The following is a 6,507-nucleotide window of genomic DNA, read 5'->3' on the forward strand; positions in this document are numbered from 1 at the left end:
CTCGCGCCCGTCTCTGGAGCTCCTTTAGGCAGCGCTCTTAAAACCCCTCTCCTCGCGCACCAGGAAACACAGAGGCAAGAAAAGGTCTCTTGCCTCTTGGGTAGGTCCAGACTTTTCCCCGGACTCCCTCCCGGCTAGCCGTGGCGCACTAACCCCTTCGGGCTATGTTCAAGCCGCCAACCCCAGTCCTCTCCCTGAGCTCCGACCGAAACCGAAACCGAGCCTCAGCTCGCAGCCCCGCCCGCCCCCGGCGGGTGAGCACACGAGCCTCTCGGGCTGGTGAGCGCCGGTCGGCGCCGATCCTCTGTGCGGGAATCTCTCCGCTTTGCCCTCCGCGCCCCTGTTGCTGTGCTGTCCTCCGCGGCTCCGAAGCTCCCCGCTCCGCCTCCCGCAATCTCTGCCCGCGAAGGGGCTCCTAGTGTGTGGAGACCTTTCCTCCTTCACGGCTCCCTCCCACTGGTGCAGGTACCGTCCTTATCCTTTTGTCTCTGTTTATTCTTTTTGCTCTTGCCCTACCCAGGTACGTGGGGGAGTTTCTGCCTTTTGGGAGGTCTGAGGTCTCCTGCCAGCGTTCAGTAGGTGTTCTGTAGGAGTTGCTCCACGTGTAGATGTATTTCTGGTGTATCTGTGGGGAGGAAGGCGATTTCTGCGTCTTACTCCTCCGCCATCTTGGAAAGAGTCCATTGATGCTATTTATAAACTTAGGAAAATATAATAGGAGAACTTTAATACTTATAGAAATACGACAAAGATCAAATAACGTATACATTCTTACAATCAAAAGATAAGATAACAGAACACAGTGGGAGCCCAGTTGAGTAGCAGAAAATTTTATGTGAATGCTACCCTGTCCAAAACCCATGCTTTATTGTCCTGGTTATGGCTCCTTTCCTCATGTTAGTGGTGAGAAAAGCTGCATGTAATCAGGGCCAGAGCACCAGTGGTCTAGCTAGCTTCAATTTGGGGAAGGACTGGGAAGAAGCTTGGGAGAGCTTTGTGTTGTATACAGAGGATTCTACCACAAGGGGAATTAGGTGGTAATAAAAGAGACTGCCAGATCTGTAGATTGGTGCCAAATTGAGGGAGAGGGTGTGATATTAACAGATGAAGGAGAAAGAAAAACTATTCAATTACCATTGTGTTGCCAACATCTCTCAGAGATTCCTCTTCAAGCAGGAAAAGTGCAGAGAAATGATCATTTAAAGGGAAACTGAGTCTAACATGTGTAAAGAGACAATAGACATTTACCTAATACTCCGGATCACAGATAATTCGCATTCACAAAAAAAGACACTAAACAGTTATTTCTGTTGAGTAGAAGCAAATGGGTAAATGAAAGAATGAATAAAAATAAATGAACAAGTGAATTTCATCCTGGGGTATTCAGAGAAACTGCATTGAATCCATAGATAGCTTTGGGTAGTATTGCTATCTTAAATTATTAAGTTAACATTATTAAGTCTTCAAATCCATGAACACAGAATGTCTTTCCATTTGTTTAGGTCCTTTTTCATTTCTTTCAGCAATGTTTTATAGTTTTAAGTGTAGAAGTCTTTCAGCCACCTGCTTGGTTGAATTTATGCCTAAGTATTTTATTCTTTATGATGGTCTTGTAAATGAAATTTTTAAAAAATTTCTTTTTCAGACCGTTCATTTCTAGTGTATAGAAATACAATTGATTTTTGTGTGTTGATCTTGTACACAGAAACTTTGCCGAATTTGTTTTTTAACTCTAATAGGATTTTTTGTGGTTTCTTTAAGATGTTCTATATGTAAGATCATATCATCTCTGAATAAAGATAAATTTGCTTCTTCTTTTCCAAATTAGATGCCTTTTATTTACTTCTTTTCTATTCGCCTTCCTCCTTCCCTCCCCTCTTTCTTTCTTTTTCTTCTTTGCCTAATTGCTCTGGCTAGAACTTCCAGTATGATGTTGAATAGAATGGCAAGAATAGACATCCTGGTATTGATTCTAATGTCATTAAGGAGAAAACTTTCAGTCCTTTACCATTAATTATGATATTATCTGTGGGTTTTTCACAGATTCTCTTTTACAGGGTGAGGAAATTTCTTTTTATTTCTAGTTTGTTCAGAGTTTTCATCATGAAAGGGTGTTGGATTTTTTCCAAATACATTTTATTTTTTGCATATTGAGATGGTCATTTCTTTAATGACCTTAATTCAATAAGTATTGTGTAGTACACTGGTTAATTTGTGGATATTAAACCAATTATGCATTTCTGGAATAGATTCCATTGGTCATGTTGTAAAATCTTTTTCTATGTTATTGGATTTTGTTTGCTAATATTTTGTCGAGGATTTTTGTGTCCATATTCATGAAATATTAATCTGTAGTTTCTCGTAATTTCTTAATCTGTTTTCTTGTGATTTCTTAATCTGATTTCATTTGCTTACTATGTCTGGACTCAATATCAGGGTAATTCTGGCCTTACAAAATGATTTGGAAAGTGTTCTCTCCCCTTGAAGTTTTTGGAAGAGTTTGTGAAGGATTGGTGTTAATTTTTTATTAAATGTTTGGTAGAATTCACCAGTGAAGTCATCTGTTGCTGGGCTTTTTCTGTGAGAAATTTCTTAATTACTAATTCAATCTCTTTAGTTGTTATACATCTATTCACATTTTCTAATTCTTCTTGAGTCAGTTTCAGCAGTTTGTGTCTTTGTAGGAATTTGTTCATTTCTGCTAAGTTATTTAATTTGTTGGCATGCAGTAGTTCATAGTATTCTCTTATAATATTTTTATTTCTGTAAGGTCAGTAGTAATGTCTCCTCTTTCATGCCTGATTTTAATAATTTGAGTTTTCTCTCTTCTTATCTTGCTCAGTATAGCTAGTTTGTAAATTTTATTGATCTTTTCAAAGAATCAACTATGGTTTTATTGATTTTCTCTATTTTTTTATTCCAATCAAATCTGTTCTAATCTTTATTTCTTCCTTCCTTCTACTTGCTTTGAGCTTAATTTTCTCTTCTTGTTATAGTTTCTTAATGTGAAAAGTTAGGTTATTGATTTGAGATATTCTTTTTTAATATAAGTGTATATATATAAGTGTATAGATATACACATATATTTCCCTCTAAGCATTGTTTTTGACATTTTAGTACGTTGGCTTTTCATTTTTGGTCATCTCAAATTATTAGATCATTTTCTTTGCAATTTCTTGGTTATTGGTTATTTAGGAGTGTATTGGTTAATTTCCACATATCTTTATTTTTCAAAATTCCTCCTATTATTGATTTCTAATTTAATTCATTGTTGTTGGAGGACATAGTTTGTATGATTTCAATCCTTTAAAATTTATTAAGTCTTCTTTTATACTCATCGCTCCAGTCTTTTCTTGGATTAGGGCCCATTCTAATCCAGTATGATCTTATTTTAACTTGATTACATCTGAAAAGACCTTATTTCCAAATCAGGTCACATTCTGAGGTTCCAGGTAGACGTGAATTTTGGGGAGATACTATTCAGCCTAGTATAGCAGTTAAGTCACGAAATGTAAGAAACCATCACTGATGCTCACAGTTTCCTGTAGCAGCTTGGCAAAAATGTGAGCCAAGAATATTCTATCCAATCAAATTGTGTTTGAAGTACAAAAGGATAAAGACAAATAGTTTTGAACATGCAAGGGCTCAGGGAATATCACTGCCATGAACACTTCCTGAGAAAATTAATGGAGGACAAATTTAAGACATTAAAGAGATTAACAAAGAAATTATGGAGAAAGAATTCACAATGAATTTTTAATATATTTAACAGTAGAAACAAGCCTAAAACACATGTGAGGAAGAAAGCAGAAAACAGAATGTAAAAGTTATATATAATAATAATGGAGAAATGATGTAATATGTAGGGGACTCTATTAGTGTCCCATTTATATCACTGCAGCTTTACCACTTCAGTTTGTCCTAGCTGATTCCATTTAACAATATATGTGTCTTTTTCCTAAGGGCCGCTTAAAAGAAGTACCAAGGAATTAAAATCCCCCCAGGAGAAGCCCTCAACAAAGGATTGATAGGATTTGGTGAATACATACTCCAGATCTTGGAGAGACAACTCTGAGGCGTGTGTATTACAATCTTTCCCAGAAATTCTTCACAATATTAGGCTTTAGTCACCCACAGAAATAACTGGCATAATAATTCTTTTATTGGTTGCTTTCCCTTTCCTGTGTACTTCCTTACTTCCCTACTGGCATTTCTTGTTCTTCACAAACAAAGAAGTTACACTTGAATCATTGTCTCATGGTCTGCCTCTGAAGGAACCCAAATTAAGACAATATAACTAGTCAAAATAGATTGAGGGGAGGGAGAAAGAAACTATACTATTGCACATATCTGCTTCATCTGTAATTGCTGGAAGTCCAAGGAGATAATTTAAAGTTGCAAATAAAGTCATAGAAGCATAAGCATAGTTAACTATGAATGATAAACAGAAATACAGTATAATTAACTAAAATTGAGTGGTAGAAGTGAAGCAAGGAAATAAGAGGAAAAAAGAATATCCTAAGTTTATCATAGCTCAGATAATAGATACTGCTTAAGAAGTGGAAGATTAAGGGTATTATGTAAATTTATAGTTATAAAGTAAAAATGGCAAAGTAAGGCTTCCAAAAATTCTCTCCTTCATAAAAGCAATGAGAAAACTGACAAAATTGATCAGAATCAGCATTTTTAAAACTCTGGAAATTAACTAAATGCTTGTAACAGCTCACAGAATCTTTATTAAAGAGAAACAGTTGGAAAATCTTGGTGAAAACAGCAAGCTTTGGAGCATTTTAACTTTTCCTGGTTCCATTCTCTGCTTTCCAGAAACACAGTGGCCTTAAAATAGAACAATCCACATTGATGGTGAAGATTGGCAACTATGGGAGAGCAGAATGGGGCTGGAGCTCTTTCAAAGCATCATTCCCCCAAATTGTCAAATTGTGACCTGCCTGGTGGTCCCCTAGAAGACCATATTTGCAAGCTGTCTGTATCTTACCCGACTTGCCCAGTGTGAAAAGCCTTCTCATCCAGGAACATTTATCAAAAAGCAATTAAAGACCATTGCTGAATTTCATGGCTGCCTGAGGCACAGGATAACAGTCGAGGGAAACAATACACTAACCAAAACACTTAAAAGCAAAAGCTGGGGAATGAAATTCCATAGGGGCTTTCAAAATCTCTGATATATTCCCAGAAATCTATAAATTCTGGCACATGCCTAAGGCTGTTTGCACACCGAAGGCTATGCACATTCACATGAAGGATCTAAGGAGGCCTTAAGCTCTCACCTCTGGCTGACTCTGAGACTCTGTACAGGTAGGAAGTGAAGGCTAACGCAAAGTTTTAAACTGCTCTGCCTAAGTATTGAAGGCATACCCCAACACATGCACAAAGCCCCTCAGCAAAGACTGGGAGAGATTTACTTGTCCCAGACATTTAAGAAAATCTCTGTCCGATCATTAGCTGAGTACTCATCTAACCAAGTAAAATCTTCAGTGGCCACATATGACAAAGATACAGGCTTTACAGAAAACTTACTAAAAACTTACTAAAAAACAAACAGCAAAAACTACAAGTAAACAACAACATACTCTAGGGAGAGGAAATAATTTGATTTTCAGAGTGAGCACATTATATTACTTCAAATGTCCAGTTTTCAACAACAAAAAAATAAATGGTGAGACATGCCAAGAAACAAGAAAACATGATCCATACACAGGAAAAAAAAATCAATCCATAGAAAGTGTCCCTGAGGAAGACCAGACATTGGACTTACTAAGTAAGGGAACAAACAGAACCCTGCAGGGTCCCCGCAAGTAAAAAGGCCCCTCTTTGTCCCCTGCCTCTTGTTTGTAGAAAAGCTGAAGTCTACAGGCCTCCCAGAGTCACAAAAGAGCAGAGGCTCAAGCAGTTAATGATGAGGATGATAGAGTCACAAACTCAGTGTCTGATGCACACTCCTGAGTTGTTTTACAGATACTATAACTGCCACCAGAGGGAAAAGGCTAACTGCATGGTGACTAGACTGAAGCCATGACATAAGCTACTCCATCTTGAGCAGTGCTGAATCTATGACTAGCACAGTTCCAAGAACTGGCCTCAAGAGAATGGGATTAACACTATTGCTCATAATAATCTATATATTTGTGGGCATGAAAATAATTGTAGCTTATTCTGCTGATATATGTAAGCAGGCAACTAAAACTGTCAGCAAAGAGATGCTACAGACCCATGTCAACATCTTCCACTCTAAGAATACAGCACCCTATGTCGGCATGAAGAAGTTACAAAAGACAGACTTTCGCCCCTAATCCCATAGTAATGGAATGATGCCTGACAAGTGGGGATTTGTAAGGAGCCCTTTTGCCTCTTTCCTGTTTGCCTATTTCTGTTCCCCTTAAACCTTAATTATAAAAATGAGATCATTAAGGAACATTTAACCTAACTCCTGACTTATGCTCTACTAAATGCACACAATACCTAGCCTGACCTGTTGATTCTTTCCCT

The sequence above is a fragment of the Lipotes vexillifer genome, unplaced genomic scaffold (genome assembly GCF_000442215.2).
Source record: "Lipotes vexillifer unplaced genomic scaffold, Lipotes_vexillifer_v1.1 scaffold1224, whole genome shotgun sequence".
In the NCBI taxonomy this organism is placed as follows: domain Eukaryota; kingdom Metazoa; phylum Chordata; class Mammalia; order Artiodactyla; family Lipotidae; genus Lipotes; species Lipotes vexillifer.